Source organism: Hevea brasiliensis, chromosome 15 (assembly GCF_030052815.1).
Source record: "Hevea brasiliensis isolate MT/VB/25A 57/8 chromosome 15, ASM3005281v1, whole genome shotgun sequence".
Lineage (NCBI taxonomy): Eukaryota > Viridiplantae > Streptophyta > Magnoliopsida > Malpighiales > Euphorbiaceae > Hevea > Hevea brasiliensis.
In genome coordinates, this window is record NC_079507.1 from 22,115,036 (window position 1) to 22,142,623 (window position 27,588).

Here is a 27,588-nt window from a genome sequence, read left to right on the forward strand (position 1 = left end):
GAAATAGAAATTGTTTTGAATATGATTTGAAACCACAGTTGACATGGCAAAATATATTGTGAATTCTCATTAGCTTGTGTAGTGAGATATCTCCTCCACTAGATGGGGCGAGTTTCTTCCTCTCTGGCTTGCTAGTTGGGGAAGAATTTGAATGAGTACTCATATATACTAGCTAGTCTTTGTTCCTCCCTTTTAGCCTCAGTTATTGGGAGAGTGTGAAATGTCATGTTGTACAACACGGCATCTATTTGAATTTTGGGTTATGGGTTCAACTGTGTGAATTGTTGGCAACGCCCTTTAAATTATGCTTAGTTTGATAAATTGTGGTTGAAATAAATAATTTGTCAATGATTCAAAATATTTTTGTATTGTTTCGAGATTTAAAAGAAATGTAGATAAATAGTTACTATTTGATCAAAATGTTATTCAAATGAATAATTTGCATGAATGAAAATATTGATTTCTAAATGTTATGAATTTTGAAGAATTTAGAAATTTTAAATGTTTAATTGTTATGAATTGTTAAGCATAACTTGTATTAAGATTTAAATTATTAGTTTGTGCACCACTAAGTTCACCACTCAGCTGAGCAAGTGAAAGAAAATATAAAGTAGCTGAGCAAGATTATTAAAAGGCATAGTGAGACTATCTTCGGGTATATCATAGGTATACCCTTGTACTTTAGATTTTGATGTAATTTTATAATTGTATGTATGAAATTTACTTTGAGTAGTTGTACCAACTCTTTTGTAGTATATTTTTGGATTGTAATGAAATACAAATTATTATAAGGTTATCTTGAGATTTTATGTATTGATAAAGTTTTGCACTACTAAATTTTTTACGATCCCATGAATGTAAATATTAATTTTGTTACCTTAATGAGAGGTTTCTATGTTTAATTTAATTCAAATTGTGTATTGAGTTGCTTGTGTTGATTTGTGAAATGAGATTGAATAATGGAGTTGTGATTGAGAAAAATATTGGGAGTGTCTTTATTTTCAGGTTTTGAAGATGGCACTCTTCTGAAATTTTTGTAAAAATTACGGAGATTTTAAATATCTAAAAATTTGATTTATGTTTAGACTTTAAATAAAGGTTTTTAATATATGAAAAAAATTTACCCACTAATTTAAAAATGAACGAAAATTGCTTTAAAATCTCTTGTAGTATATTTAATGGGTTACCGGTAGGGGAAGTACGGTAATTCATTAGGTGTACTACGGGAGCATGTTACATCTTACGAGGAGTAGGGTGTGACAATGACGAGGAGAAGATCAAGTAAGGTTGAGGGGTGTAGAGAAGATAAGAGAATAAAAGACAAAATTGGCTTAAAGTTAAAAGCTAAGGCTCCAATTTGGTGGATTCTTACAATTTTTCAAAGTGAATAGCTGGGTTGGGCTAACTATTAGGAAAAATTTGGATTGTCAAATGGACCTAAGAATTGGGTTAAGCTATGTACAGATCAGAATACGAAAATTTATATTTTGCTTAGTTATTAATAGTTAATAAATAAATTGATCTTTTATTTAAAAAATATTGATTATTAATGATTTTTAATTTAGAGAAGTTGAGTTTTTATAGAAAGCATTATTAAGCTATTGAGGTTTAAGCTCCTTATATATGCATTAAGTAGACTGACTCTAGTTCACTTCAGTTTGGATGAAGAGTATAATTAGAGTAAATTCCTATCTTAGTGGAAGTACAATTAGAGGGGGGATATGTTATCTCTAATAAGATATGATACTTATCCTAAGTGACTAATGTTGGCATTGAATTAAGATTTTTATTAATTGGGTATTTTAAGGTGCTTCCATTCCTCCTGACAGCTATAGTTACATTTTGACCTAATCCCTTTTTTTTTAGGTTATTGTTTTCTTTTATAAATAGAAATCTTTCCTTCTTTGGTGGTCATGCATCTTACTGAGTTGTTTGGAAGGTCTAGAACTATTAGCAACATTCCTTTTATTTCTTTTTTGTTTATCTTTTTTTTTTTTTTGCTCATTTGATGTGTTTTTTTTGCTATTTTAGTTGCTGCCTCCTCATCCCTTTGGCTTCCAGGTACAATACTTTTTTCAAGGCTTTTTTTACTGTTATAAGCTTTTAGTTATTCATTTGTTTTTGCTTTTGCTTTCATTTAGTGCAAATTTGACTTGCACTTCTTTTGGGCATCATTCATCTATGTTTTCTTTATTTATTAGCTTCTTTGTATATTTAATGTTGTGAGATTAATTAAATGCTTCATTTATGTTTTCTTTTTATTGATAGAGCTTCCTTTTGTGGCTTTTAAGGTAGCTTCTTTATTTGTTAGTTAGATTAATTGTTGCTTTTATGTTGAGGTTGCTTTTATTTAATGTTTTGCTTTTTTGCTTTTGTAGCTTGTTGTGCCTGTTTTAGGATTTTGAGGTATTCCCCCTTGTATTTTTTTTGTTTTCATATGTGCAAATCTAAAGAAAAAAGAACTTTCTCTTTATAAAGGAGTCAAGTTTTGCTATATAAATATAGATGTAATATTCTTTTTTAAAAGGAGTCAACTTTTGCTTCATTTTTCAAAGAAAAGAGGAAAATAATGGGAGGGAACTAGATGAGACTTATAGATGTAAAAAGGTTATTTTTTCTTATTCTTTATGATCAAGTGGAAATCAGTGGTTGACTTCCTTTTAAGGATGAGTTAATATGAACTAAGAATAAGACATTGAACAATGATAGATTTGCTACCTTTCTATGCAAAGAAAATACCATACATGTGATCTTTTGCTATATAAGCATGGATGTAATATTCCTTTTAAAAAAGCATCTAACCTTTTCTACCTTTGTCAAAGAAAAGAGAAAAATAGTGTGAGGGAACCATATCACAACTACAAATGCAAAATGAGTTATTTTTTTTTTCATGCTTTATGATTAGGAGAAAATCAAAGGTTGAGTTGCTTTTAAGGATGAGCTAATATGAACCAAAATTAGGACAACAAACAATAACAGATTTGCTGCCATTGTATGCTAAAAGAAAAAAGGATAGACAGTGACCAATTCAAAGAAGCAGCTTCCTCTTTTGAGCTTGCTATTATTTGTTAAAGGCATGTTTTTTCATAGTCCATTTAATCAAAGATGAAAAAAGTAAATAAGGTCATGCTTATTTTTCAATCTTTTGTTATTTGTTAAATACATAAACATGTTCAAAAGGTTGCTTCACTTTTACCATTTTGATCATGATCATATTTTTAATAGAAAAGTGAATTAAAAGATGCATTGTTTTAAGCCAAGATTTAAGGAAGCTTGAGATGTTGGTGTGCAGATTTAATAGAAAAACTTAAAGAATATTCAGCAATTGCTGAAACTAAGAAGAGTGATTTGGCTAATGTAATAATGAACTAAATTGTTTCTTATTAATCTTCTTTTATTGATTTTTTACTTTTTGATGGGTGTCGAATCCACCAGAAATTAAATTAACTGAAATCACCAATTATGAAATATTTTCTGCAATAAGTGGTAAATCCAGGTCGTACCCTAAAGACTGAATTATTAAATTTTGTGCATTTGTGTAATGAAAAAAGAAACAAAGGTTGGGGGGGAAGGGGGGGGTTAATTCGCAATCCAAAGAAGAAATCAATAATCCAAAATTAAGATCTAAAAATAAGAAACTCTCCAATTAAACAAACTTCAGTCCAAGGTAATTCTCATTCCAATGCATTGATTCGATCATAGACAAAAGAAATACAATTATATCTTATTGAATACTTAACGTAGATTTACCAAGCGAAGTAAACCCCTGACTTCCCTATACTCATTAATTCGAGCCCAGCACTCTTATTGACTCTAATTATTAACTGAATTGGTATTAAGTAATCCTCATCAAATTAATAACTACTTTAAGAATAGGAAGTAGTTAAGCTGAACCACAATTTATGAAGCATAAATCATTTAATTCACTCTATTATTTCCTTAGGTTATTATCAAAAACTGGGATCATAATCAATAAAATTTAATTGCTACTCATGTTTAATCTTACACAACAATTATGGATTATGAAGATGAACTAGCAATTGATCAAATCAAACAATTAACTAATAGGCCTTTTTAGCAAATCATTCAATAGATAAAAAACAATTAAATCAGAAAATAATAGATATTCAAAAAGACATAAATTAAATTAAGAACTTGATCTCACAAATCAACCAAAAGAACTTGAATCCCTTGAACCGAATTAAAAACTTAGCCACTCATGTTCATGGCTTACAGAAAAATAAAGAAAAATAAAGAAGAAATCTAAAAAGAGAATGGAGAACGAAGGTCTTCTATGGAGAATGAAGGTCTGAATTGGGATGTTCTTAGCTGCTGCCTAAAGACGTATTTATCAAAAACCTAATCCCAAAGATAGGAACCAAATTAGGAAAAGTTTTGAAATTCAAAAGACAGATTTTCAGCCTGCATTCACGTCTTTGAAATCAAGGCCGATTTTTAGCGACTTACTTTTCGAATCTGCCTCTGACCTCTTCAGGAAAGTTGTAGCCCTATTTCTTAGCTTTCTAACGGGTACTCATTTGTCCAAATTCGAGGTTTACAGCCCAAGTTATAGCCCAAAAACCGAGACTGGTTCAGATAGATGGTCCAACCTATAGTGACAACTTCATTGCCATTTTTGACAATTAAAATGGCCTCATCTCGCATCCAGCCCCTCATAGAAGTTATAGAGGTGGCTCTTAAGGTTCAATTGGGCTTAGGCTTGCTTCATTTGGACGTCTGGAACTCCAGATACAAAATAAAGACTGAAACTAATTATGACACATCAATTCTGGGCTTTTGTAGTTAATCCATAGCTCATTTTGTCAACCTTAGAGACTGATTTGGGCTTTGGTCCCTCTTTATCATTTGTAGTGCTCTATCTTAGCTTTTTAATGGAATAAACAGTACTCAATTTGGAGACCCAAAACTTTAGAAACACCAAAAATATATAGTAAAGGTTAAATGCTGATTGTAGCCCTATTTCTTAGCTTTCCAACGGGTACTCATTTGTCCAAATTCGAGGTTTACAGCCCAAGTTATAGCCCAAAAACCGAGACTGGTTCAGATAGATGGTCCAACCTATAGTGACAACTTCATTGCCATTTTTGACAATTAAAATGGCCTCATCTCGCATCCAGCCCCTCATAGAAGTTATAGAGGTGGTGGCTCTTAAGGTTCAATTGGGCTTAGGCTTGCTTCATTTGGACGTCTGGAACTCCAGATACAAAATAAAGACTGAAACTAATTATGACACATCAATTCTGGGCTTTTGTAGTTAATCCATAGCTCATTTTGTCAACCTTAGAGACTGATTTGGGCTTTGGTCCCTCTTTATCATTTGTAGTGCTCTATCTTAGCTTTTTAATGGAATAAACAGTACTCAATTTGGAGACCCAAAACTTTAGAAACACCAAAAATATATAGTAAAGGTTAAATGCTGATTGTAGCCCTATTTCTTAGCTTTCCAACGGGTACTCATTTGTCCAAATTCGAGGTTTACAGCCCAAGTTATAGCCCAAAAACCGAGACTGGTTCAGATAGATGGTCCAACCTATAGTGACAACTTCATTGCCATTTTTGACAATTAAAATGGCCTCATCTCGCATCCAGCCCCTCATAGAAGTTATAGAGGTGGTGGCTCTTAAGGTTCAATTGGGCTTAGGCTTGCTTCATTTGGACGTCTGGAACTCCAGATACAAAATAAAGACTGAAACTAATTATGACACATCAATTCTGGGCTTTTGTAGTTAATCCATAGCTCATTTTGTCAACCTTAGAGACTGATTTGGGCTTTGGTCCCTCTTTATCATTTGTAGTGCTCTATCTTAGCTTTTTAATGGAATAAACAGTACTCAATTTGGAGACCCAAAACTTTAGAAACACCTAAAATATATAGTAAATGTTAAATGCTGAAAATTTCTCCATTTAACAAAATTATTCCAATAACTATCTAAACATATGCCTAAATGATAAATATACTTAACCAACTGAATTAAACATAAAAACATACTAGAAACACTAAATGTGATGGGAGTAAAATTAATAAATTATGCACTTATCACTTTTGCATTTCTTTTTTCCTCCTTTCTTATATAATGATACTTAGATTTTCAATCGATAATGTGTTACGTGAAATTCTTGAAGAGCTAGGTTTGCCAAGGCAAGTCTATCAAGAAGAAACTTCTAATAAGGGGGTCTTTTATGCTAAAGTAATTTTCATGCATCATGATGGAAAGGGATATAAGGTGATTGTAGATAGAATTGGTATTAGCAATGCTAGTTCTCAAGAAGCTAAGCATATGCCACACTAACAACTTTGGATGCTTTTAAGGCTATATATGACTTTGAAATTAAAGATTATAATTATAGATATATGGTTTTATTCAGGGATAGCTATACTGAAGCTTTTCATGACCTTTATGGCAAGTATGTTGAGTGTGAAGGTCAACTGCAAGCCTTGCAAGCGTCTTATGCGTCTCTTGCTTTTCTAGGTTTAAAAAGGTTAAAAAAAATTTTCAGAAGTTAAGTAAGATTTTGAAAAATATCAAGAGTTTTGTTAGTGATTTAATCACTGACGACCTCTTTTAAAAGCTTTTCTTTTTTTTGTTGGATAGAAGAATCAGGCTTATGTGTTTTCCTTGTTAATAGTTTATATTGAATGGTTTATAGACTTATGTTATTTGTGTCACTTTTGGGATGTAGCTTGGAAGCTTCTAGGTCTTATATGAAGTAGGTGTATAATGTCATTATGTATTTATGTTAGTTAAATTAATATTAAGTTCTCTACCTTTTTTTCCCTTGAATTTTTTTATTAGTTTTATTTGATACATGAAAACCAATTAACATTCATTAATCCTATGTATGTATGTGTTGCATCTACAAAAAAGAATGTGAGAGCTAATAAATGTGCAACTTAATGGCAATTAATAAAAAAAAAATGATATAAGAAAACAATGTGAGGGAGAGAACATTTTGAGGAATATTCAAATTTAGATCATTCAATAATTAATAATAAAATAAAATTTTAGAATTAAAAAAATAAATAAATGAGCACGCTCACACACACACTAGGTTTTAGGAATCTGGAGGTCCTTGCTCTTAACATTTCTTGGTTATCTTTAATAATAATAATAATAAAATGAAGTTTTAGAATTAAAAAATAAAATGAGAGCAGATGAATATACACACACATATAATTAGAATATATGAAGTAAATTAATAATGTTTTTTTTTTTTTTTTAATACTAGGGACAATCCTGAACATTCAGGCTTCTAAAAGGTAACTTAATTCTCTTAGAATTTAAAGTGATTTTTATTTAATATCCACCTGTTGCTATTTCTTTTTCTATCTATGAACTGAATCTCTAAGTGTTTTTTATTTTAATTTGTTCATTGTATTTGAATTTACACCTAATTGTTTAAAGAGAAGAAGCTAAGATTAATATTTTGAATGAAAGATTATCATTGGGTAATGAATACATTAGAGAAACCAAATGGATATATATGAAGTGGTCCCTAAAAATCTGAGTTTTAAGTAGGTAATATTTTATTTGATGAGCCTAGCAAAAAATATATACAAGAATTTTACCTGTGTGGGAGGATTAAAGAGTTGTTAATGATTTCTTAGTCTACATGTGTTCAACTGGAGAGTTTATTTTTGAATATGAGAAATCAAAACAATTTATATGAATTAATCTTATAAAAAATGCTTGGAATTCATGAAATGGGACATAATCAAATCAAATAAACTAGGACTGTACAAACATGAAAAAAAAAATAAACTTAATTTTTTAGAAAATAATATTAATAAAAAAGTTGTATTTTATAAATTGGGATAAAAAAAAATACATACAAGTAATTTGTTAAATTTTAAAAGAAAATTGGTGAAAGTATAAAGGTTCTACCTGCTTGAGAGAATTAGTGACCCTGGTGACTTCATCTTCATTATGTACTCAATTGGAAAGGTAATTTTAAATATGAGAAATTGAAACTATTAATGCCTGGAATCCATTAATTGGGCCAAAATCAAATTAAATTAAGAGACTTTTACGTACTTGAAACAATAAAACCTTTAATAAGCAATGGACACAGTAGCCCAACATGATGTCACAATCACCAAAGGACTAGATGAGAAAGCTATAATTTATAAGTTTAGATATCTCCACCAACCTGATAGGCAAGATTATGATCATTGTCGAATCCTCTAGTTTTTAATTCTTCCATGATTAAGTAGATGCACTCTTCCATTTAATTTTTGTATGAATCTCCTGCATCCTCCACCTAACTCATGGGCACTTCATAAGCACTTAAGAATATCATGACCTAAGATTTTGCATTAAATAAGAAAGATATTCTCCAAAGTCAAAATTAAAGATACAGGCCTCGACACACCAATCTCAAAAATAAATAAGTTATGCATAGCAAAAGTATGAAAAATAAACTTATGTGACATTGAAATACACCTCCTTAGGCTTAGTAAATTGACAAGCCAAAGACAAAATCATGTTGTAGTAAAAAATGAGGAAGAAAAGTGAGGCTTGATACATTATTATGCCAAGAAAAAGATTTGCAATTTTACTACCTTAATGAGTTGTGAACTACTTTTGTTGGTTTTTTGCAACACTCTCTTCACGGCAAGATCCCATTTAGGAATGAATCTGAGAAAACAAAAAATGAGAGAACGAAAAATAGAGAAAGGAGTGAAACTTGAATAAATAGGAAAGTTCTTACCTCTTGAGTTAGGCTCGAAAAAAGGTGAGGGAATTATCACTTCATTTGATAAATCAAAACAACTGGAATCCATAAATAAATACAAATTGAAATTGAATAGAGTGGACTTATGTATGCTTGAAAGAATGAAAAAAAAAAATCCATATTTAAGATAATCAAAGCAAGAAATTGAGATGCTTGCATAACCTTTGAAGACAGCCATTGTTAGGTTACAAGAAGGTAGAGTTAAGAGCAAAATATTAGGAGAGAAGGGGGTAGGGAACATGCAAGCTTGATTGGCTTCTTAAGTCATCGATCTTAGAGGAAAGATCAACATTACCAACCTTGATTAGCTTTGATTTCATTTTCTTATGAAGGATAGGGAGAGAAAAATGAAGGATTTGGCCACATGTAAGCTTTATTAGCTTTTAAAGTTGTCAATCTTAGACCAAAGATCTACATTCCTGACCTAGGTTAGCTTTGATTTTAGTTTCTTGATCAAGGACAGGGAGAGAAGAGTGAAAGGCTTGGCCAAATGAACCTCCAATTATGATCCCAAATCACCTAGATTAGAGGGAGCCGCCTAATGAAAAGCATGATGACTTTGCCAAAAAAAAAAAAATTCATTGGATCAATTTTATTTTAGCATTTGGTGTGAGTGTGTGTAGGCCAGAATAGACGAGAGAAAGGAGAAGATCATGTGAGGTTGAGTGGCGTAGAGAAGATAAGAGAAGGGAAGACATAATTGGCTCAAAGTTAAAAGTTAGGGCTCCGATTTGGTAGATTTTTACAATTCTTCAAAGTCAACAGCTGGGCTGGGCTGACAATAGGGACAAATTTGGACTATCAAACGGGCCAAGATTGGGTTAAGCTATGTACAAATTAGAATAAGAAAATTTATATTTCGCTTAGTTATCAATAGTTAATAAACAAATTGATTTTTTATTTAAAAAAATTATTGATTATTAATGATTTTTAATTTATATTAATTTATTAAAATTAAAATTTTATTATTTTTAATTGCATGTATAATTAGCAAAGTTGAGTTTTTAATTAGCAAGTGTTGTTATTGATTTGCTACTTTAATAAGTTTTATATTACTATTAACATTTTACACTTTTTGAAGTAACTAAAATAATGGTTTAATTGTAACACCCTAGGCAAATCCCACATCGACAAAACACATGAGAGATACTGGGTTTATAAGTTGGCGATTCGTAACCCCTAATAACGCGTTTTAAAACCGTGAGGGCTTCGGCCCAGAACAGACAATATCATTAGTGAGCCAGGCCATTACATTTGTGGTATCAGAGCCGCTCCGTGTGCAACCTTGAGCGATGGTGGGAGCACAAATGTAACGGCCCAGCCCACTAGTGATATTGTCCGCTCTGGGTCGAAGCCCTCACGATTTTAAAACGCGTCACTAGGGGTTACGAACCACCAACTTATAAACCCAGCATCTCTCTCGTGTTTTGCCGATATGGGATTTGCCTAGGTTGTTACATCAATGACCTCTAATTAATTTGCTTCAACTAAAAAAAAAAAAATCGAAGTTAGCATTTGAGAATAATTATAATTTAAAATTCTTACTTCATTGATCTTTAAGATTATTCATTGGTTGTGGGTGAATTTATTATGAATTATAATATTTTTATATTGAGTTATTTTTTTAATGCCTTTATTTTTTTTCTTTTAGGAATTGTATTTTGAGATCTATATATGTATTTCTAATTTCTTTTTCGATGTCCTAACATGTTAGCTTAATTCATTTATTATTTTGTTGATTGTTTAGTTTTTCTATTCATCATTTATTAAATAAATAAATACATTTTTCCTCTTACAAAATTACACATGTTATGTTGCAATTAAATGTCTTCGCTTAGTTCAAACAATGAATCTGCATTTAATTTGGTGGATGTTAACATTGAAATAGATAACTTTATCAATAATTATTAATTATTTGTGACCAAATTAAATAGATGAGTAAAGTAGATTACTTTTTCTATAGAATTCACCTTTTATAACGAGGGAAAGAAATATGTTCCTACATCAGTGTTTCCCCAAATAAGCAGTATCAATAGTAAACATCTATTTTTTTAGCTGAGATTTCTTCTTTTACGTCATTGTTTTTGCTGTCTCCCTCTGAGAAAAGATTGTTTAATGTTCATATACTTGAAGATACTGCATTCCAAAATACATGACCAATGAAAATGCATTATTCCATACATGTTTTTGCCCCTCCCAATAATAATGGTTTCTCTTTTGTGGATGTTCCTGGTGCTTCCTCAAGTAAATTGTGCTCTTGCCTAAATCATTTAGCCACACGCATGAAACCTAATAGTGCATCATGTCATTTTAAATTAGTGTTCTTTTTTAATAAGAACATTGAACTCATTTTATTATTTTTTTTATAGGGGATTACTTGTGGAACCTAGACCTAGGCTATCCACATGTATGTAGTCACTGCTAGGTTCTATTTTGGGAAAATTGACTATAAGAATAAAAAATAAATAAATAATTGACATATCCTCTTTGTTGTAGAAAAAGAAAGATTAAATTACCAAGGAGCCCCCATTATACTTAGCTTATCTACTAAACCCAAAATCTAAGCCATTTCAAAGAAAATATAAGATTATATAACTCAGTGTTTGCTTTTACATCAATGGATGAAAAAATTGATCATGATATTAATCAAGCTAATGGCCCGTATGTTTTTAAGATAAGTGGACAAAGTTATCATGCCATAGGATCTTTATTACCTATTGAAGGAGAAAAACCAAAATTTGCTTAGGTGTATTTATATGATACAACTCTTGAACTTGAAAATAGAATGTCTTTGTTTTCAAATGAGTCTCCCATAGACCAAACAATAGTTGAAAACCTTATTGAAATGTTGAACTGCAATAACAAATTAGTCAAGTCATTTAGAATGGTAAGAGATAAATTTTTTGAAAATGACTTAATGCCTATAAAATTAATACTAATTAGTAAAAGATTGAGTGATAGTGCACAATATTCACCTCTTGCTGCTTCTGAGATTGTTGGATTTAATTATTGGTGATTTTTGGCATGTATCATAAAAATCACGATATTTTTGTTGAATACAAAAGCAGGAGGCTAAAACGAATAAGTGCATTACATCCAAGTCTCATGCCTATGCAGTATCTACTTTAACTCCCTTATAAAGAAGATGGATATATAATAGATATTGAATATATTTGTGACAACCTTTACCTGTCTATAATATAGCCGAGTAAGATATGTCACACAGTGTACCGGAACACCCTATTTTATTTCAATCATTTTTATGCTTCCTTATTTATTTTTATCATAATTATGAAGTACAATTTGGTGAAGTATAATTTATTTAAGTTATTTATGGAAAACATCAATTTATTTGAGGTTCCGCAAATTTTATAGAAAATCCAGCAGAGTACCAGCTAAAAATGGAGAAAATAGTTCTTCCTAACTTGTGAAAAACACTTCCAAAATTTTCAATCAATTCCAAACTCCATTTCATCAACAAAATCTCAATATTTTTCAACAACATTTCCATTTCACAATCATTTATCTCATATGATATTCATGTAAAAGTCATAAATAAATATTCACTTTTTCATTCATAAACATAATTTTCACTATTTACATTGATAACAAAATGCATTACATGAGTTTCAATTTCACATGAGAAAGTAAAAGTTAATTACAAAATACTCAAAATGAAACCTAGAGTCTTACCAATGCACTGATGTCGATGAGGTGACACGGACACTATGCAGAGCTGTAGATGATCTCACCCAGTCTATGGTCTACTGGGCTCTCTATCGATCTCTCCAAAACCTACGCATGGCAAAAAGCAACGCGCTAAGCAATAATTCTTGGTGGTGCCAATAATAGAATAAAAAGAAATAACAGAAATTAAATATGCAGTGCATGTTTTGATGTCTTATGCAGACCATTTTTCGATAATTATTGGTAATCTTATTTATTATGTACTTGTTATATTCATAATTTCATTAAATTTATCCACTTTCATTTTTGGTTTCCCAAGTAACCTATACTAGATGACTGGACTGGATAAATGAGTAAACTGGCACTGGGTATCAAGTACCTCAGGCCATCACACCATCGGTCACATATGTATCTCCCAGTGTGCAACAGAATAGCTAATAAGTTGTAATAACATTAGGCACAAGGCCAAGTATCAACATAATATCAGAATGGCTAAAAGCTATGAAATCACATAATTGCATAATGCCATGTGTAGTACGGCTAACTGAACCCTATTGACATGCTAACCTATCCAAACCAATCTTGCTAGGTGTACTAGCGCATGTTACACTTTTAAACTTTACAATTCTTGAAATCTAAGTCTAGGTGCTATTATTCATTTCATTAGTTAACTAAAATGTTGACTTTTGCATAGACAATAGGTACATTGGATACCACATTTTGCATTCTAAAGTTGTTGGTATTGGTTGCCAATACCATTTCTAAGCTTAGTGTTAGTTGTTCAAAATTTTCAAATTTCAAGCCTTGTGTTTACTGTTCCATTGGTCATTTTTACAGTAGGAATTTGGTAAAATTGTCTTCATGAAAGTTGTTCCTTATTTTGTCTAGTTACATTTCCTTTTTTGAATCACTCCATTTCGAGCTTTGTAGCTCAATTTATGGCCTAAACACCATAACTGGCCGGATTGGACAGAATCCAAAACTCTGGGCAAAACTAGTTTTGCCAGATTTGGTAACCTAAGTTTGGTTGCCAATTTGACTAGGTTATGGTCAGAATTTGGATTTATTTCTTCATGAAAGTTGTAGGTCTATGTCTTAGCTTTTTGTTGGGAAAATTTCAGGTCAATTGGACCTTTCTATACTGAGTTATGACCAAATGAATAAATACTGTTCATTTGGTCATTTTGCCCAGGCAGAATGCAAGTCACCCGGATTAGGGCAATTTTTTTATCAACTTGGTTTGTTTTTCTAGGCAGGGTTTCTCCACCAAAGTTATGCCATTATGTGTCTAGTTTCATGTCCAATTGGCCTTGCTCTAATTCAACCCCTACAACTCCATTTATAATTGCCCAAACCTGTTGGACTCATGCTTAGTCCTGCAGGTTAGCCAAGGCAGCTCACCCATACACAAATGCCAAGCCTCAACTCACTTCATTTCCTCATTATACACATTCAAATGGTGACTAATTGACCATTACAAGGTTAATGAACTATTACATGAGCAAACCCTAGAATTGTTCAAGTGTCCAATTTTTTTCATTTCATACATGCACAATTCTTGCATTTCACTTACTTAATTATGTTCAATACCTCATCCACTACCAAAGGCTGCTCATAACCATTTTTCTATCAAGAAAAATCATCAAACCCTAGCTAACCCTAGCTGCCAAAAATTGTAAGTTGCACACACACACTTATTTGCTTTATTTCCTTATATTTCCTATACAATTCATTCCATTGAACATGAATTAAAGCAAAAGGAGTAAGAGTTTGGTCACTTACCTTGTTGGGGCAGAATTTCTCCCTTCACAAACTTCTTTTTTTTCTTCCTCTTTTAGCTGCCTAGAGGATATTCAAGTTGCTAGGTTAATTTTTTTGTGAAGCTAGGTTAGGGTTTCAAGTGAATTTTGGGTGAGTTATAAAGCTTGAATAAGCTTTAATAGTGGTTTTTGGTGGGAGGAGGGAAACGGCAGGTTAGGGAAAGAAAAAGAAACAACTAATTTCTTTCTTTTTTTTCTTCCCATTAAGACATTTTAAATAAGTTAGTGCCATGTGTCAAAGTTTGATTGGGTGGGAGTGTAACACCCTCACTGTTGCAATTCCATACATTCTACTGTTCCGATGACCGGTGTCAGTTCAGACAGCTAGAACGTCTTGAAAAATATTTAGACTAAAGTGAGGAGCCATAAATAACTCAAATATTAATAAGAAAAATTTAGGAAAAATTTTAAAAATAAAATACAGTCAAGTTAAATGAGCCGGTGCCTTAGCGATGGGTAACCTAGTGGGAAGTTGCGGTCTTCGTAACTAGAAGCCCTAAACCTAGGAAAAAATTCATGAAATAATTTTTGGGAGTCCAGAGAAGAGTCATTGAGGTTTCTATGGCATTAGAATGCTAAGAAAAGGTTTAGAAAAAATTTTCAATTGGTACAGACAATTTTAGTCTGTTAAGCCAAATGGAGGGCATTTTGAACATTTCGTCTTCAGAGATGATTTTTGGCCAACTTGTCTAGTTAAGTAAATAATTATTATAATCTAAAATATGAATAAATATTGCTAAAAATTGAATTGAAAAAGAGTAGAGAAAAGAAGAAAAGAAAATGAAAGAAAATACCTAATTATGACATCATATGATGTCATTATGAACCTATCCACCAATCACAACTCAATAAGCCATTATAAATCAAATAACAAGGGATAAATTGAGACAAAAATGAAAACAAAAATATGCTCCTTCATGTCCAAACCAACTGGCAACATAGGAAAAGTGAGAGAATAGAGAAAACCTCCATGGAAGCCTTAATCCCAAGCTTGCTTTCCACCCAAAACTACCATAAAACCTCATCCTCCCTTCATAAAAATTTATCCTCACACCTAGAGCAAGACATGGACAGCAAAAGGAAAGAGAGAAAGTGGAGTTGGCATGCTTGAGAATTTCTTCAATGGAGGTTAGTGCATATTAACCTTTAAATCTTGTTTATTCCTTGAAAGTTAGCTTAAATATGAGCAAATGATTAAGAGATTGAAAGAAATCATGTATAAAAGAGAGAGGTAAATTTTGGGCAGCAACCATAAGAGGAGGAATTGATGTGTTTTATTGAATTAAAACTTGAATACAAGCTTAGATAAGGATATATATATATATATATGTGTGTGTGTGTGTGTGTGTGTGTGTGTGTGTGTGTGTGTGTGTGTGTGATTGATAACCTTGGTTGGTATGAATTTACATGAGAGTTGATTTTGGAAATTGGAGTTAAGGTTTGAGTTAATTTTGTTACCTTGGTGATATGGCTTAAGATTGATATTGTTGAGGCTGTTTGTTGATCATTTGAAGTATTATGAGTGATAAATTGTAGTTGGGAGTAAGGAGGATGGAATATTGGAAGTGATGTTTCATGTGCAGGAAATTCAGACCTATGAGTCCAGGGTCTTGTTTGACCTATAACTAAAGTTGTGTGACCCCAATTGGTATGAGGCCAATTGGAGGTGAAACTAGACTCAAAATACCCCATTTTTCATGGAGAAACCATGCCCAAATTCTGTCCAAATCTTGACCAATTTACTGTCTCAATCTGGAAATCCAAACACTAAACCCAGAAAATTGACCAAATAAAGCCATAACTTCCTCTAGACAGGTCCAAATGACCTCATTTTTGTGTCATTGGAAAGATTAGACATAGGACTACAACTTTCATTAAGAACACCAAGCCCAGAAATGCCTCTAACCAAATGAAATTGCTAGCCCAAGTGAGGTCAGCAAACTGACCAAAATCATTCTGCCCAGAATTTCCTGGACTAAAGCTCACTCGACTGGTTTTGGAAAAATGGCCATAACTTGGTCTACAAAAATCCAAATGTAATGAAACTAATGGAAAAAGTTTTGTAAGACATAATGGCACAACTTTGGTGCAGAAACCCTGCCCAGAAAACCAAACCAAGTTGACCTAAAAATTATCCTAATTCGAGTGACCAATATGCTGTCCCTGGAAAATTACCAAATGAACAGTATTTGTTCAAATAGTCATAACTCAGTGTAGAAAAGTTTAATTGATCTGAAATTTTACCAGTAGAAAGATAAGACATAGACCTACAACTTTCGTGAAGAACAAAAACTCAAATTATGAACCTAACCAATTCAAATTGCTAGTCCAAGTAAGGACACCAAATCTGGCAAAACCAAATTGCCCAGAAATTCTGGGTACAAGTCAATCCGGCCAGTTATGTTGAAATGACCATAACTTGAGCTACAAAACTCCAAATGGAGTGATTCAAAAAGGAAATTAAAGAAGACACAATAAGGAACAACTTTGATGAAGAAAAGTTAGCCCAATTCTACTGTAAAATTGTCCAATAGAACAATAAACTTAGGTAATCAAAACTAAAAATTTAGAAATGCATCTAGGGGACTTTAAATTGCAATTGGCAATTAATAATAGAAAAATCAAAAACTCAAAATGTGGGATCTTGGTGTAATTAGAATTAACATATCTATTAAGTATGAAAAAGTCAACATTTTGGTTGACTAGTAAGGTAAATAGTAATCAAAATGATTAGCAAATTAAGATGAAGACCTAGAACCAATCCTAAGCTTAAATGTTTATAATTGTATGACAAATGTGGACTATGCATCCTAGTCAAAATTGTTAAAGGAAAATTAAGGCTATAAATTTGAAATCCATGAAATGTTTATGGATTGTTTGAAACATGAAAAGTAAGTCACCTAATTAATGTGAAGAGATAGTTAGGGCTTATATGCCCATCACAAATAGAATTCATAAAATGTTAGTAATTCAACTTGAAATATAAAATTTGTAATTACATAAGTAGATTTTTGAATTTATAAATGAGAAAGGAAAAATGTTTTGAATACAATGATACATGTGAACCATTGTTTTGAATTGTGATCAATATGAATAACATAATGAATGAATAAATGAACCATATTAATGTATGAATGAGACGTTAGTTCTCATTATTGTATAAAGGAAAAGTACTTTGAGTACAATGATATAAAAAGATAATTGATGTGAATTGTGATCATATATATGATCAAATGAATGTATACATTATAATTGAAAATTATTATGAAATAATGCAGTCATAAAACACAATATATTAATATTTAATGATATTATGTGCCCTTGTATTACCTAGACATGTGTGTCAGATTGGATAGTTTGGCATGCCAATAGGGTATTATTTTAGCAGTACTACGAAAGGCTTTATGGCTGTATTCAAGGCCTTATGCTTGTATTCATGGCTTTATGCCCGCATTCATGGCTTTATGCCCGATTATATGTTATCATGGCTTTTGAGCCATACTGACTGCATACGTGGTTGACATTCTGCGTCCCATGGTATGACGGCCCGAGGCACTGCGGTGTCTAGTGCCAACGACCCGTTATCCAGTTTAGTCAATCTATCATAGGTTACTTGGGCAGTTTAATTTTTTAAAATAAGTTACGAATATTAGCAATTAAAAATGCTAGAAAGCAAATAAATGAGTAAGAAGTTCTGAAATAAATTAGATTAGCTCCAAAAATTTGTTTCTTAGAATGGTCTGAAGTAAATTAAATTAGTTCCAAAAAAATTTTAAATTTTACGAAATGATTGTAAACAACTTAGAAAGTATCAAGGAAGTGATAAAAAGACTAGTAGAAGAATTATAACATAATAAGTATTGCAAATGTGACTTACATAAGAATATAAGTATAAGTTTAAATTTTAGATTATTCGTTTCTGGTACATTATTAATGCAAATTTTTGAACTGAGCACCTCCAAAGAAGAACATGGCAGGATAGAGGACAGTTAATATTAGAAACTAAATTAATTATAAATCTAAATTATTCAAACTATGGTTTATTTCTACCTTTATTTGTATATTATTATTTTCTTGCTATATTATTGCACAACTAAGTACCAATGCTTAGCGCGATGGATTCGTTTCCTCTCGCAGGTACTGAAGTTAAAGCCTAGTGAATACTAAACAGAGATTTTAGAGTTCTGATCTGCAGAGTATTCCAGGTTATCACCTCCTCAGCAATGCATGTAGATAGGGCCCATATAGATCATATTATGTATTTTGTACATTATAATTAGTTATTATTCGTAATATAAATTATGAATTGTATGTTGAAATACTTATTATGGAACTGTAATTAATTTGTAGATCATGTAAATTATGAATTTATGTAATCAGTTTATAAATCATATAAATTAATAAAACTTGAGAATTCATATATATAAATTATGCATGAATGGAAATGCATGGAAATGAATATGAAATTGAGATGTATGATTGAGATTTGAATTATGAGATGGTTATGAGAATAATTGATGAGATAATTATGATTAGCATAAATGAGATTTTTATTGTAAAATATTATTGAAAATTTCAAACAGGTGAATGATGAAATGCGCCAAATAGAAATAAAATAGGGGAAACTCCGCTGGTTCCTCCATAAAAAAAAAATTGATATTAAAAGATAATAACTTGAAAATTTTTAAAAGAATAAAGTAAGATAAGATAGGGTGCTCCGGCACCGAATGTAGCATGCCTTGCTCGGCTACACTGTAGTCGGGTGAGGGGTGTTACAGGGAGGATGTTTAATGACATCATAATGATGTCATAATTTCAATTTCTTTTCTTTTCTTATCTACTTAATTTCAATTTAATTTTTAGCAATATTTATTCACATTTTATGTCATAATAATTATTTACTTAATTGGACAAGTCGGCCAAAAATACCTCTAATGGCGAAATGACCAAAATGCCCTCCGTTTGGCTTAACAGACCAAAATTGTCTGTACCGATTGAAAGATTTTTCTAAGCATTTTTTTGGCATTCTAATGCCATAGGAACCTCAATGACCCTTCTCTGGAGTCCCAAAAATTATTTTATAAATTTTCCCCCTAGTCTAGGGCTCCTAGTTGCGAGAACCACAACTTCCTACTAGGTTACCCATCGCTAGGGCATCGGCTCATTTAACTTGGTTGTATTTTATTTCTAAAATTTTCCTAAATTTTTCTTATTAATATTTGAGTTAATTATGGTTCCTCACTTTAGTTTAAATATTTTTCCGGGCATTCTAGCTATCTGGACCGGCACTGGTCACTGGAACAGTAGAATGTACGGAGTTACTACAGGGAGGGTGCTACAATATTAATGTTGATTCTACAAATTTAAGGAGCCAAAGATTTGTAACTATGAGAGAATAGTATGTATTTCACTTACAACAAAGATTATTAGAAGGGACAACACTATTGAGAGGAGGAAGATTATTCCAATAATTTATTATTGATGCATTTACATGCGTTGAAGAATAACGATTAGATTTTATCTAGTGCAATCAACAACAACTTCATTCAGAAATTTACCTTGGAATTAAATATACATCCTTAGAGGAAACCATAATGGTAATAACATTGAAAAGCTATGATTTTGCCTTCCAGTTATACAGGAAGTCCTACATACATGCTTGAACATTATCATAATGCAATGGCTATATGTAAATTTTATGGGCATCCTGATTTATTTTTGACTTTTACATGTAATCCAAATTGGCTAAAAATCAAGTGAATGTTGCAGATGATTCTAGGACAAAAAACAAAATACAGACTAGATATTATAGGTAGAATTTTCAAAGCCAAACTTGGTCATTTAATTGATGACATAAAAAACATAAATATTTTGGAAGTTCAATCGCTATATTATATACAATTGAATTCCAAAAGCAAGGCTTACTACATCTTCATTGTTTAGTGTGGCTGAAAAAAGACTATAAACTTAAAACAGCAATAGACATAGATTTTTTTATATTTGCTGAATTACCTCGTAAAAAGTATGGCCTAAAAAGCTATGAAATTGTTTCTAATTTTATGATCCATGGTCCATGTCGTGATATGAATCCAAATTCACTGTGCATGCAAAAAGGATGTTATTTGAAACACTATCCTAAATAATTTCTCTTTGAAACAAGTTTAGATAAATAATGGATTTGTTGTATGCAAGCATAGAAATAATGATTCATTCGTCCAAAAAAAGGGAAACAAGATAGATAATAGATTTATAGTTCCATATGATAGAGATTTAGTTGTTAAATATTTAAATTTTGTTATGTTACAATCCTGATTAAATATTTATTCTAGTATATCAATAAAGGTTCAGATAGAATAAGAGTTGTTATACAAAGCAACTGTGATGATAATGCTATTCAAGGTTCAACTGAACAATACACTGATGAAATTAAAAATTATTTGGATTGTCATTATATTTTACCGTGTGAAGCTGCATGGAGATCATTCAAATTTTTGATTCATCACAAAGAGCTAGCTGTTGAACATCAAAATTTGATGTGTGCTAAATGCACTAATTAAATAAAATACTCTACTAGACTACCTAACTTATAGCAAGAGCAAATAGCCAAAAAAAAAAAAAAAAACCCATGTTAACTAAATGGATGCAAGCAAATGCTTTATTTCACGATGCGTTCTCATTGACTTTGTAACGATCGGGAACCAACCACCAGAGGAATTGTCCGCTTTGGCTATAAACCTCACGGTTTTGTCCCATAGGTGGAGTGGAGAACTTCCCAGGAGGTCACCCATCCTAGGATTTCTCTCAAGCGAGCACGCTTAACCCTGGAGTTCTTCCAACTCTCCAGGCCATTCCACTAAAAGGTGCCTCTAGTGATTACTTCCCCCATTTTATATATCATTACTTTTTGAGCCCAAGACCAACTCCGTGCTTTGCCGATGTGGGATTTGCCTAAGGGACCTTTCTCCCCCCCTTTCGGGACTCAACGTCCTCGCTGAGGTTTGCCCCACCATCGCCCAAGAGGACACACGAACGGCTCCGATACCAATTGTAACGATCGAGAACCAACCACTAGAGGAATTGCCCGCTTTGGCTATAAACCTCACGATTTTGTCCCATAGGTGGATTGGAAAACTTCCCAGGAGGTCACCCATCCTAGGATTTCTCTCAAGCGAGCACGCTTAACCCTGGAGTTCTTCCAACTCTCTAGGCCATTCCACCAAAAGGCGCCTCTAGTGATTAGTTCCCCCATTTTATATATCATTACTTTTTGAGCCCAAGACCAACTCCGTGCTTTGCCGATGTGGGATTTGCCTAAGGGACCTTTAATTGTAACACACACCTTATACACTAACTAAAAAGGGATAAAATAAGTTAAAATGAAAAACAACAATCTGCTGCCCTTCTTCTTCAACCAGCCGAAACTCTCTCCCTCTCTATTCTCCATGGATGCTTTTACTTCTCTCTAAAAGTTCCTTGTAAATACACCATAAAATCACTTGTTGATTTCACAAAAATTGCTCCTTGCAACTAGAACAAGCCTAAGGCAGCAAAAGAAAAGGAGAGAAATATTTTTCTTCAAGCTTGAGTTGACACACACAAAGGTTAGTGCTTTAACTTATAGTTATTTTTGTGTTTTATGAAAGAAATTAGTAAATCCTACAACTAGGTGCCATAGGAAATTATAGATGAGTGAAAATCTGGAATCTGTACAGTATATGCGTGAACAGTAAATTTTAAAAATTCATAACTGGAGTTAGGGATCTCAGATCAGGGTGATTTTTATGTCAAAAGAAACCTTAAGGAATTTTCTAAAACTTTGTAGTTTTATGGCAGACCTGATTCTAATGTTAGGTTAGGGTTTGAGGACAAAACATTTTATTGCTCAGATGTGGACTCTGTTCTGCTGATTTCCTGCAACAGGACAGCCACCTTCAATAAATCATAACTGGAGCCACAAAACTCGAAATGATGTGATTCTTGAGTCCTTGAAACGCTTATTGAATGCTCCAAAACCTTGTAGTTATGGCCAAGAGCTAATTGTGGTAGCTGCTGGTTGATATTTTTGCATTTCCTTACTACTATCCTGCATGTACTAGATTCTGGATAGGTTGCACCTTTTTATTTAGTTCTGCAATTTCCGATCTGATTTTGATGTGATTCCAATTGGAGATTGAGTTAAACATATTAAGGTTGATTGCTGGAAAATATGGTCTTGAAATCTTGTTTCTATAAATTATGGTGATTATTTTTGCACCCTGCTTCTGCATGCTGATTGTGCACTGAGCGCACTATTCATTCTAGTAACATGTATATTGCATGAGCTAGAAATTTTAGAGGAAAAATGATTAAGCATGCTTTGATTTAATGAAGTTACATGTAGAAATTAATAAGGTGGAGGCCCATTTCTGGTCTAAAAATGAGTGACATGAGGAAATTGAGTGAATGGGCTGCCCTTGGTGACCTGCAGGACTAGGCATGAGTCCAGCAGGTTGAGCAGCAATAACTTGAATTGTAGAGGTTCAATTGGTGCAAAGCCAATTGGACATGAAACAAGACACATAATGGCACAACTTTGGTGAAGAAAGCCTGCCCAGAAAACCAAACCAAGTTGACCAAAAGTTTGCCCTAATCCGGGTGACCTGCAATCTGCCTGGGCAAAATGACCAAATGAACAGTGTTTGGTCATTTGGCCATAACTCAATGTAGAAAGGTCCAATTGACCTGAAATTTTACCAGCAACAAGCTGAGATATAGACAACAACTTTCATGAAGAAACCTGACCCAAATAATGACCATAACCTAGTCAAATTGCCAACCAAACTTAGGTCACCAAATCTGGCAGAACCAAATTGCCCAGAAAATCTGGGTACAGGTCACTCGGACCAGTTATGGTAAAATGACCATAACTTGAGTGACAAAACTCCAAATGGAGTGATTCAAAAAGGGAATTAAAGAAGACACAATAAGGAACAACTTTGATGAAGAAAGGTTAGCCCAGTTTCCACTCTAAAATTGTCCAATGGAACAGTAAACTTAGGTAGTAAAAACTGAAAATTTAAAAATGCATCTAGGGGACTTTAAATTGCAATTGGCAATTAATACTAGCAAATGTAAAACTCAAAATGTGGGATCTTGGTGTAATTAGAATTAATATATCCATTAAGTATAAAAAAAAGTCAACATTTTGGTTGACTAGTAAGGTGAATAGTAATCAAAATGATTAGTAAATTAAGATGAAGACCTAGAACCAATTCTAAGCTTAAATGCTTAGAATTGTATGACAAATGTGGACTATGCATCCTAGTCAAAATTGTTAAAAAGAAATTAAGGCAATAAATTTGAAATCCATGAAATATTCATGGATTACTTGAAACATGAAAAATAAGTCACCTAATTGATGTGAATAGATAGTTAGGGCTTATATGCCCATCACAAATGGAATTCATAAAATATTAGTTACTCAACTTGAAATATAAAATTTGTAATTACATAAGTAGATTCTTGAATATATAAATGAGAAAGGAAAAATGTTTTGAATACAATGGTACATGTGAACCATTGTTTAGAATTGTGATCAATATGAATAACATAATGAATGAATAAATGAACCATATTAATGTATGAATGAGACATTAGTTCTCATTATTGTAGAGAGGAGAAGTATTTTGAGTACAATGGTATAAAAGGATAATTGATGTGAATTGTGATCATATAAATGATCAAATGAATGTATGAATTATAATTGAAATTTATCATGAAATAATGAAGTCATAAAACACAATATATTAATATTTAATGATATTATGTGTCCTTGTATTGCCTAGACATGTGTGTCAGATTGGATATTTTGGCATGCCAATAGGGTATTGTTTTAACAGTACTGCGAAAGGCTAAAATGCCGGTATTCATGGCTTTATGCCGGTATTCATGGCTTTATGCCCGTATTCATGGCTTTTATGCCCGAATTCATGGCTTTTATGCCTGATTATGTGATATCATGTCTTTTTAGCCATACTGACTGCATACGTGGTTGACATTCTGCGTCCCATGGTGGGACGGCCCGAGGCACCGCGGTGTCCAGTGCCAATGACCCGTTATCCAGTTTAGTCAGCCTGTAGTAGGTTACTTGGGCAGTGTAATTTATTGAAATAAATTAAGACTATTAGTAATTAAAAATATTAGAAATCAAATAAATGAGTTAATAAGACTTTAAAAGAATTAGTTAGAATTATGAAATGATCCAAACCACATAAAAATTGTTAAGTAAAATGATAAAAGAGTTGCAAAAATGGGTATAACTTAACTAAATATTTTAAATGTACCTTCTATTGCCATATGAATATAAACTGAGTATTTTTTATTAATTCTGTATATTGTACATTATCTCTGTGAATTTAGGAATTAAACGCTTCCAAAGCGGAACAAATTAGAACAAAAGATAATTAATATTAGACACATTGTATTAAATTAAATTGATTCTTAAATATTCAAATTATGCTTCGTTCTTTCTTTATTTGTATATTTTATTTTCTTGTTATATTATTGCACCACTAAGCAGCAATGCTTAGCGCGATGGAATTGTTTCCTCGCGCAGGTACTGAAGGTAAAGCCCAGATAAAAATATTAAACAGAGATTTTGGAGTTCTGATCTGCAGAAGTGCTTGAAGTATTCAAGGTTGTCACCTCCTCAGCAATGCATGTAGATAGGGCCCATATAGATTATATTTTATATTTTGTATAAAATGCTTAGATATTGTATTGTAATGTATATCATGAATAGGTAATTAATTGGAATGCGATGTAAATTAATTAATTAGCTTTTTCATATGTAATTATTCATATGTAATTATTCATATGTAATTAATTTATATATCATGTAAATTATGAAATTATGTAAACTAATGAAATTTGAAAATTTTACTTATGTGATTTGAGCATGAATGAGATTGTATAGATTTAAAGACTGATTTAAAATATATAGATAATGCATGGAACTGAATATGAAATTTAGATATATGAATGAGATGTGAATTATGAGATGGTTATGAAAATAATTGATGGGATTTTTATTATAAAATATTATTGAAATTTTCAAACAGGTAAATAGTAAAACACGTCAAACGATAATAAAATAGGGAAAACTCCGCTGGTTTCTCCATCGAAAAATAATTGATATTAAATTAAATGAATTCAAAATTATTTAAAAAAATAAAGTAAGATAAGTTAGGGTGCTCTGGCACCGAATGTAGCACGCCTTGCTTGGCTACACTGTAGTCGGGTGAGGGGTGTTACATTTATTGGTATCAGAGCCAGGTTTAGGCGTTCCTAGTCATAGATAGATGGAAAGGGATAGTGTGCATAACATGCATTGCATTCATATGAGTCGAGGTGACACTAATGCAGATCTATTTTCTTGGTTATTTTAGGTTAAGGTATGGACTCAGAATCGCAGAGGGCAGTAGAAGAAGAAGTAGTAAGCCGTATTCCAACTGGGAGTGATATTGAAAATCGGGGAGATCCTGCTCCACCAGTGCAAGAGGTGCCTGTACAACCCCAACAGGCCTTGTTTGAGCAGATGATTGGATTCTTTCGACAGATGATTGGGGTTATTCCCCCACTGTCTCTGCAGAAATCACCTCTAGGAAAAATTAGGAAGTATGGAGCTGTAGATTTCAATGGTAAAAAGGAAGACAATTCTTCAGCAGCTGAGTATTGCTTAGAAAGGACTAAAAGAGTCCTGCAGCAGCTCCATTGCACACCAGAACAGAGTTTGGAGTGTGCAATTTCATTGTTACAAGAAGCTGCATATCGGTGGTGGGATGTTGTAACTAAGGTAGTGCCACCAGCCAACGTAACTTGGGAATTCTTTCTGATAGAGTTCAGAAAAAAAATATATTAGCTGTGTTCATGAAGAGGAACAGAAGAGGAGTGGTGATCAGCAAAAGAGGAGATTTGGACAGTCTAGTAATAAGAGGCCGAGAGAATAGTTAAGCCAGACATCTCATCAAAGTAGGAGATCTAGACCCAGGCCTATACCCAGAAGAGATCAACCAGAAACACTAATAGTGAGTGCACCAGGACTAGCAAGAAAATGTGGCCATTGTAACAAGTGGCATAAAGGTGAATGTAGGGGATTGACTGGAGCCTGTTATAGATGTGGGGCCATAGACCATCATCTGAAAGATTGTCCTAAGAGGAATTTACCACGGACCTAGACAGAGGTCGTGGAAGGACCAAGTACAATAGTAACACCACTTCCAAATGTCACCCAAGCCGGAGAGGAGCAAGAAACCCCAAATATGAATTTGAGGTAAAGTATCCTTCCCTTCTGATATGCCTAAGTGTATAATGATATATTCGAAAAAACTAAATAGTACCATATATATATAAAAGAAGTAGACAGAGGGAGCAATAGAAAGGTAAAAGAATTATCTCAGATACCTACACTCGGTAAATTTCGAGGACGAAATTTTTCTTAGAGGGGAAGAATTGTAACACCCTCACTGTAACAATTCCGCACATTCTACTGTTTCGGTGATTGGTGTCGGTCCGGACAGCTAGAACATTTGGAAAAATAATTAGACTAGAGTGAGGAGTCATAAATAACTCAAATATTAATAAGAAAAATTTAGGAAAAATTTTAGAAATAAAATACAACCAAGTTAAATGAGCCGGTGCCCTAACGATGGGTAACCCAGTGGGAAGTTACGATTCTCGCAACTAGGAGCCCTAGACCAGAGAGAAAATTCATAAAATAATTTTTAGGAATCCAAAGAAGAGTCATTGAGGTTTCTATGGCATTATAATGCCAAAGAAATGCTTAAAAAAAATTTTCAATCGGTACAGATAATTTTAGTCTGTTAAGCCAAACGGAGGGCATTTTGGTCATTTCACCTTTAGAGGTGATTTTTGACCGACTTGTCCAATTAAGTAAATAATTATTATGATCTAAAATGTGAATAAATATTGTTAAAAATTTAATTGAAAATGAGTAGAAAAGAAAATGAAATAAAATATAAATTATGGCATCATTATTGTGTCATTAAAAGTCCTCCACCAATCATATTGTAACACACACCTTATACACTAATTAAAAAGGGATAAAATAAGTTAAAATGAAAAACAACAATCTGCTGCCCTTCTTCTTCAACCAGCCGAAACTCTCTCCCTCTCTATTCTCCATGGATGCTTTTACTTCTCTCTAAAAGTTCCTTGTAAACACACCATAAAATCACTTGTTGATTTCACAAAAATTGCTCCTTGCAACTAGAACAAGCCTAAGGCAGCAAAAGAAAAGGAGAGAAATATTTTTCTTCAAGCTTGAGTT

At 32.5% G+C, this 27,588-nt stretch overlaps 1 long non-coding RNA gene across 5 annotated transcripts in view; it reads right to left on the bottom strand.

Annotated features, from left to right (window-relative positions):
* The window catches only part of LOC131173923 (uncharacterized), a 29,192-nt gene extending 19,748 nt beyond the window's left edge, over positions 1-9,444 (bottom strand). For 2 of the 5 annotated variants that reach the window (XR_009144237.1, XR_009144236.1), the window contains exons 1-3: positions 8,731-9,444; positions 8,582-8,657; positions 8,170-8,280 (exon numbers count right to left, since the gene is read on the bottom strand). This is a non-coding gene — a long non-coding RNA (uncharacterized LOC131173923). Of the gene's footprint in view, positions 1-8,169; positions 8,323-8,581; positions 8,658-8,730 lie in introns of all 5 variants that reach the window. The other 3 variants (XR_009144240.1, XR_009144239.1, XR_009144238.1) reach the window with 3 other exon arrangements.
* Positions 9,445-27,588: the final 18,144 nt, after the last annotated feature.